We start from the raw sequence: 8,294 nt of genomic DNA, 5'->3' as shown, positions 1-8,294 counted from the left end.
TCTGAATTTTATCTTTTATGAAGGTTTTTCTGACCCCTGAAATCCACTCTGACTTCTTTGTCTTCTGAATTTGTAACACATTATCTGAATAATTCAATTCACATTTAATCATGTATGCTGACATAACTTTTATGTTTATGTAACTCTTGTGCAGCAATTTAGTTTTCTAATGCTCTGTCTTTATGCCCAATTAGATTTTAATTAATTAAGGGCAAAAATCAGTTTTGGCTCTTTGAATTTTCTCAGCAGCTAGAAGATTTTGCACACTGGAGGCCATAGTAAATGATTCTTCAATACATGAATGAAGAATAAATAAATAAAAAGCATTTTATCAACTAAATAGAATCCATGGAATTTGGTAATGGTTTCAAGTCCTAGCTTGCCTCTTAACTTCTGGAGTATACAAATCATTTCACCTCTTTTGTTCTCTTTGGCCTCAGTTTCTTTACTTAAAATGAGGAGGCAGCTTGAGTGGTTCTGAAGATAATTCTAGCCTTGGTTCCCTATGAGTTTAGAAATCTGTTATGTAAGAGCCTCCTTGGGTGTAAAATTTGCTACTACGAACACACTTGTCATCTAACAGGAATTGTCTAAATGTAATTGATGGCCCAATTTTAAAGTGTTCATAGAATCTTGACATTTTGAACAGATTGTGTGTTTAAAAATTAATTTGTAACACATCAGGAATATTACTATTGACTGAACTTTGTGGTTTAGCCTGTATATTAGACACTTGGAGTATAGAACCAGTAATATTTCAAATATGGTATATATATTAATTCTTAGCATTATTTCTATGGGAAAACATTCACAATTCTAACAAAGGTCTTCAAGAACAAACTTCCCCAGGTCACGGTGTGGAGAAGAATGGGAATGGAAATAAACAAAATGTTTCCATGACTTTAATCACAGTACTAGGGAAAAAAAATCAAACATTGCACCTTCAACTTTTTATCTTGATTGAGAAAGTCATTAGCATATAACAAGATCAAAGTGTTTTATTATTTCAGGAAGGTAAAAACAGATCTTTTAAAATAGTCAATTTTATCATTATGTAATCAGTTGTTATATGTAATCATGTAGCAAATGCAAGACTGAAAGTAGCTTGTTAAAATGTTTTAGAGAAATCTGAGTTCTCTTCCAAAAGATTCCTGGGGAAATATTTAACTCTTTTCTTACCTCTTTTTTTATACAATGCATTCAATTCTTCAAGATCTACTGTTAAAAAGATACCCTAAGTGAGTAATAAGGTCCATGATAACCATGTGACAAGGTTATTCTTATGGAAAATTATAATTTCATAAGGAAGTATTTGGTGGGTCATTGTAGGCTACATGCCATCCTAAGAATTCATTTTCAGAATTATGGTCTAGGCAATTGCAGCTCATGGCAACTAACCATCCCTAAATATGATATTGTAATTTCTCCCAGCTCCTCATTTATCTAGGCCCACGCTTACTTGATGCATTATCACAGAGTGTAACAAAGAGCACAGGGCTGTGTCTTAGATCTGAGATCTGACAGCTTTGTTATTTAACATGGATATCACTTATTGGTCTCTTAGACTCTGCTTCACTCAACCTAGTTTCTTTCTTTCTTTTTTTTTTTGTTATTATTTGTTTCAGGTAATAATTTTATTACAAAACTTTGGTAAACCAATACAGTATGCTTTAATTTTTTTTAAATTTTTTCTTTATAGGTTCTGGGGATTGAACCCAAGGATGCTTTACCACTGGTCTGCATCCGCAGCCTTATTTATTTATTTATTTATTATTTCGAGACAGGGGTTCCCTAAATTGCCCAGGCTGGCATCAAACTTGTGACCCTCCTGTCTCAATCTCCCAAATAGGTGGGATATTATTGGCATGCCCCACTGTGCCCAGCCAATTCAGTACTCTTTAATAAAATAAAAGAATATTTTTGTTGAATCAAATATTTTTTAGTGATGATTTTCACTCCAAGAATATCATTTATGTGCCAAATCAAAACTCTGTGATGATTGGCAGATCAAGTTTATTTATATAAGTTAATGTTTTTTTTTTTTTTAACCACTTCTCCTTTCAAAGTGAGTTCCCTCATGCATGATGCTTTGGTTTACCACAGTGAGGCAATTGTGTGTCTGTGGGAGGGGACTCTGCTTTGTTCTCGGGTTGGTCCAAATCCAGGTAGAGTTTCAGTGTCTAGAAACCTTTAAAATTCCACTTAAGGAAACTCAACATCAATACCAATTTCTTTCAAGTACTTTTAAAAAGCCATTAAATTTTCATATAAATACTAGAACCCTCAAAAATTATAGTCATTTCAAGCTACACTAATCTCAGATGATCCCTTTGATTTAGAATCCTTATATATTTTTGCTTTCATCAAAAGTCACATAGATTTATTCCAGCTTATTAAAAGAATTCTCATGAAATTATAGTTGCATTTTTAAAGTAACAAAACAAAGACATTGTCAGCTTGGAGAGACCTGGATGAACTGATATTGTATACTAACATCCATTATGATTTCTCTACAAAAACTGCTGCCTTTGGTGTTCTTATCCTTCCTCTTGCTGAAGCTATCAGCTACTCAATCTTGGCAATTAATTTATATATTATCCATTCCTTTGCTTATCAGCCATTATTAGCATTTGAAGATATTGTGCCCATCATCAATCCTCCAAGATGACTGCTGAGGCTAACTCTTTTCACAGTTATTATGGCTTCGTAGGTCAAAAGACCTTTTTTTTCGGGTCCTGAGGATATAGTTTTTATATAAGTATCTTATCTATTGAAACCACTTTGGTAAATTAAATATTAGTACATTTAAGTTCCACTGTTTTCTTTTTAAAATTTATTTATTTATTTGTTCTAATTAGTTATACATGACAGCAGAATGCATTTCTATTCATAATATATAAATGGAGCACAATTTTTCAGGTCTCTGGTTGTACACAAAGTAGAGTCACACCAACATTTTTATCTTCTACATGTGCTTAGAGTAATGATTTCCATCTCATTCCACCATCTTTCCTATCCCCATGCCCCCTCCCTTTCCCTCCCTCCTCTTTGCCCTGTCCAAAGTTCCTCCATTCCTCCCTTGTGTCCCTACCCTCTACCTACTCCCCGGCATTGGGGATCAGCATCCATTTACCTGAAAAAACATTTGGCCTTTGGATTTTGGGGATTGGCTTACTTCACTTAGCCTGATATTCTCCAACTCCATCCATTTATCTGCAAATGTCATGATTTTATTCTCTTTTAATACTGGGATATATATATATATATATATATATATATATATATATATCACAGTTTCTTTATCCATTCATCTACTGAAGGGCATCTAGGTTAGTTCCACAGTTTAGCTACTATAAATTGTGCTGCTATAAATGTTGCTGAGGCTGTCCCTGTAGTATGCTGTTTTTAAGTCCTTTGAGTATAGACTGAGGAATGGGATAGCTGGGGCAAATGGTGGTTCCATTCCAAGTTTTCTAAGGAATCTCCATACTGCTTTCCAGATTAGTTACACCAATTTGCAGTCCCACTAGCAAAGCAAGAGTGTGCCTTTCCCCCCACATTCTCACCAACACTTATTGTTGCTTGTCTCCTTCTCCTTCTCCTTCTCCTTCTCCTTCTCCCTCTCCTTCTCCTTCTCCTTCTTCTTACCAGGGATTGAACTCAGGGGCACTCGACCACTAAGCCTCATCCCTATCCCTATTTTGTATTTTATTTAGAGATAGGGTCTCACTGAGTTGTTTAGTGCCTCATCCTGGCTGAGAATGGCTTTGAACTCGCGATTCTCCTGTCTCAGTCTCCTGAGCAGCTGGGATTACAGGTGTGAGCCACTGGGTCTGGCCCTGTTGCTTGTATTCTTGATAATTGCCATTCTGACTAGAGTGAGATGAAATCTTAGAGTAGTTTTGATTTGCATTTCTTTAATTGCTAGAGATGTTGAACATTTTTTTCATGTATTTGTTGATCATTTCTATATCTTCTTAGAAATGTTTGTTCAGTTCCTTAATGCATTTATTGATTGGGTTATTTATTTATTGGATTATTTATTTACTTTTTGGTGTTAAGTTTTTTGAGTTCTTTATATATTCTGGACATTAGTGCTCTATCTGATATACATGTGGTAAAAATTTTCTCCCATTCTTTTCTCCAATATATGTTTTTGGCACCTTTGTGTAGTATGAGATAACTGTATTCATGTGGGTTTGTCTCTATGTCCTCTATTCTGTACCATTGGTCTACAGATCTATTTTGGTGCCAATACCACACTGTTTTTATTACTACAGCTTTGTAGTATAGTTTAAGGCCTGGTGTTTTGATGCCTCCCGCTTCACTTTTCTTCTAAGGATTGCTTTGGCTATTCTGGCTCTCTTATTTTTCCAGCTGAATTTCATGATTGCTTTTTCTATTTCTATGAAGAATATCTCTGGGATTTTGATTAGAATTGCATTGAATCAGACCCTGCACCTACCCATTACCTAGTTTCTATTGATCATAATCAGTGAGATTATTTTGCAATATTAATTCTGCCTATCCAAGAACAAGGGAGATCTTTCTACCTTCTAAGGTCTTCTTTAATTTCTTTCTTTAGTGTTCTGTAGTTCCATTGTTTTCTTTACAGGGTAACTACAGAGTATTTTTGCCCATGTTTTGGTTTTTGTTGCACCAATAAGAGACTTCACCATGGAAAGCAGTTCCCACTCTGTGTTGAAACATCTGTGGCTCTGCAGCTTTCCAGAGATATCTATATGTCTGTCTAGCACACCAACTCTAACCACATTCCTGTTTATATGGTTTGGGTATTTCTACGTGGCAGATGTAGAACTTCCCACTAGTGGTCAATGATGTGCTCCAAAGTTCAGATCTTCACAGTGCTTAGGCCTGTGGGCTGTCTAGGCAGTGCTAGTGGATGATGAGGCACAGAGATACACCTGCATGTCACCCCACACTCCCCCTGTTCAGTGCACAGGCCTGGTGGAGCACACGTTCCAGAGCAAAGATGTCCCAACGGACCATGTCCTTTCCCAGTTCAGTCAGACACTGCACCTACCCACCACCTAGTTCCTATTGATCATAATTGGTGAGGTCATCATTCTTGAAAACTGTATCTTCTGCATTCCTTTCATTTGTAGTCTTATCCTTTGTCTTCTATTAAATATGAACATTTCAGTCCAAATATTGAGTTTTTCCATCCTCATCATCAAGCTTTTCCGTATCAATGTCTAATCAACATCATTTATTTCATCTTGCTGTTCCTTGGCCTCAATACAGTAAGTAGTTAGTCTGACCCAAGGGATCTTTTCAAACTTCTTCCATCTTTATTGTGTTGGGACCTTGCAAGAGACAGGGAGGCAATGGACCATGTGCTTTGGGGCCTGGCCTGGCCTCCAGCTCCCTTTCTCCCAATATGTATATTACACAAACACTTGAGGCAGAGCACTGTGCTGTAACTAAGTCATAACAACAACATCTCTCATTACTGAGAGTACTAACTAAAAAGGCACTAGATTATTTATATGTATCATCTCTGCTAAAACAATATATGATTATGTAGATATGAATATTATGATCTCTCTTCTGCAAATGAGAAATTTGAAGTTGAAGACTTTTAAGGATTTACCCAAAGTCACACAGGTGTTCAATGTCAGATACAGGATTCAGCCAGTCATATGGCAACAAAGTTTGGTATCTTACTCATTATAACTTACCCATTGGTTCCCCCAAATGACTGAATGCTCTGGGGAAAACATCCAGTGTTCATAGCACAAGTTTGACTGTTTAGCCTGGTAGATCAGAGATACATACAAATAACTTTCCCTTAAGGCAGTATGGCATAAGTACAGAAAAAAAAATCCCCCATGGTGCAGTGGGATTCAGAGTTGGGAGAGTATTTCCCAGAAACCATGATACTTGTCTGGAAGATAGATAGCATTTTAATGGGTAACTGAGCCATGCAGATTTATGTGTAATTTTATTCTGGCTTGCATTATTTATGTCATTCTTTTTATTGATTGTCACCTCGACTGGAGAAGTTTTAAAAGCAAGGTTCCTGTCTTATTCCTTTATATTTTTTAAATATCACTAGCACAATGTCATGTCCATAGTAAATTAGAAACAATTTGTGATTGTTCACCTAAAGATAACGTTTATTCATTAAACAATTAAACCAGGCTTTCCCAAAGTACATCTTACTAAATACCACCTTGTCCTAAATGTTCTCAGGACAGCCTGTATTTTATTAGATTTATCAACCTTTAAATATAAGCTTCACATGTGAGTTTTCTCTATTTGGTTTTAAGTGCCTCAAGGACCAGGACCATGTGTATCCCATATATCACAGAATCTCAGGAGCTTGCAATGTGTGCACATAGTAGCTGTTTAATAAATACTTGTTAAATGAATTAAACCATTCTCTCAAGTAACTCTTTCAAAAAAGGCTTCCCAGGGATTGGGATTGTGGCTCAGTGGTAGAGTGCTTGCCTAGCATGCATGAGGCACTGGGTTCGATCCTCAGCACCATATAAATGTAAAGTAAAGATATTCTGTCCACCTAAAAATAAAAAATAAATATAAAAAAGTCTTCCCATAGATAGTAAGTTTAATTCACTTAATTCATAGTAAGTGGATATTCACGAATGCACAATGGAAAATGAAATTCCCAAGAATCTTGCAGTTATCTATTTAAAGTAAGTTATGCAATTGATTAAACAGAAATTATATTGACCAAAGAACTACCAGTCTTTATTTCTCTGAGAAACACTTATTAATGTTCAGTAAAATCACTATTGAGAAGAGGCTTTTAGTGTTGTGGTTTAGATATGAGGTGTCCCCCCAAAAGCTTGTGTGTGAGACAATGCAAGAAGGTGCAGAGGTGAAATGATTGCGTTGTAAGAGTCTTAAATTAATTAGTGCATCAGTCGCCTGGTAGGGATTGAAGGAGTGGTGACTGTAGGAAAAGTAGGCTATGGCTAGAGGAGGTGGGTCCTTGGGGGTGTGCCTTGGGGATATATATTTTGTGAGCTGAGCTTAGTCTCTCTCTGCTTCCTGGTGCCATGTCCCCAGCCACATATTTCCACCATGATGTCCTGCCTCATCCCAGGTCCTGAGGAGTAGAGTTGGTCATCTATGGACTGGGACCTCTGAAACTGTGAGCCCCCAAATAAACTTTTCCTCCTTTAATTGTTCTTGCCAGAATTTTGGTTGCAGCAGGGAAAAACTGACTAAAACACTTAGGAAAGCCATTTAAGGGGTAAGTGAGTAGGAATTTGGTCAGGATTTTTGTGGTACTGAGGATTGAACCCAGGTGGGCACTCAGCCACTGAACTACATCCCCAACGCAGGAGGAGTAATTTGGATACAGCATTCTCCATACAATGTTTTTGCCACTATACATCCCTCACAAATGGGCCTTTAAAAAAAAAAAGTATGAGTCTCACTGTTGCCCAGGCTGGTCTTTCGCTCCTGGACTTAAGCAATCTTCCTACCTCTACCTCTGTTAAAGGCTTGTATTCCAAATATGGGAGGATTGTCTTATTGGTATGTTTTTAATATGTAGCCATAAGCTTCAACTTTATTTATATGGACTATGGGAGAATTAACTTCATAGGGTTCAAACGGGAATAATAATAAAGATGAGGGGTCAAAAGCTCTGTCTTTGAAGAAAGGTTAAATGAGTTCAAGTCATTTTATTTAAAAGAGACATAAAAATGATAGGGGAGGACAGGCCTAATGAGATAAAATCCAGCCTGGTACATGAAATAAGGTCTGTGTGTCAACTACTTGCTTTTTGTCACCATATGCCTGGAAGCCCAAAAGCCAATCCTGGTTAATGTCTGCCTTCAAGTGCAGCATTATCTCTGATTCTAGAAACTACGCCAGCAGTCATTCCCTGCCCCATATCACCATCAGAGCTCTGCTCACCCCCCTTTTTGAGACTAACATTAAATAAATGCTTAGTATGTGTTAGGCAATGTGCCAAGTGCATTTTAGGCATCATTATTCATTCATTTGGTGAATGTTTTTCAAGTTCCTTTTGTCTATCTGTCCGCCCTGGAACACATCAGTGAATAAAACAGGTAACTCACGACTCTAAGAACATATTCACTAACGGGTGGATATGGACAGTAAACAATAAACAGAAGAAATAAGTGAATATATCATATATGAAGGTTATAAATATTATGAAAAATACAGCAGGGAACGAAGGAGGCATGGCGTATGTAAGGGGAGATGGGATGCCATATAAATATTTCACACAGGGTTCGCCTCATGGAGAAGGTTGGGAGCCCAAGCAAGTTAAC

The 8,294-nt window shown here is 36.9% G+C and overlaps 1 pseudogene; it reads right to left on the bottom strand.

The window, feature by feature from the left end:
* Window positions 1-2,499: 2,499 nt before the first annotated feature.
* Window positions 2,500-5,706, bottom strand: LOC107139741 (annotated as a pseudogene).
* Between the last annotated feature and the right edge of the window lie 2,588 nt (window positions 5,707-8,294).

The sequence above is a fragment of the Marmota marmota genome, unplaced genomic scaffold, assembly GCF_001458135.2.
Source record: "Marmota marmota marmota unplaced genomic scaffold, marMar, whole genome shotgun sequence".
Classification (NCBI taxonomy): Eukaryota; Metazoa; Chordata; class Mammalia; order Rodentia; family Sciuridae; genus Marmota; species Marmota marmota.
The sequence above is the reverse complement of the archived record's forward strand: the minus strand, read 5'-3'. Positions and strand labels throughout refer to the sequence as shown.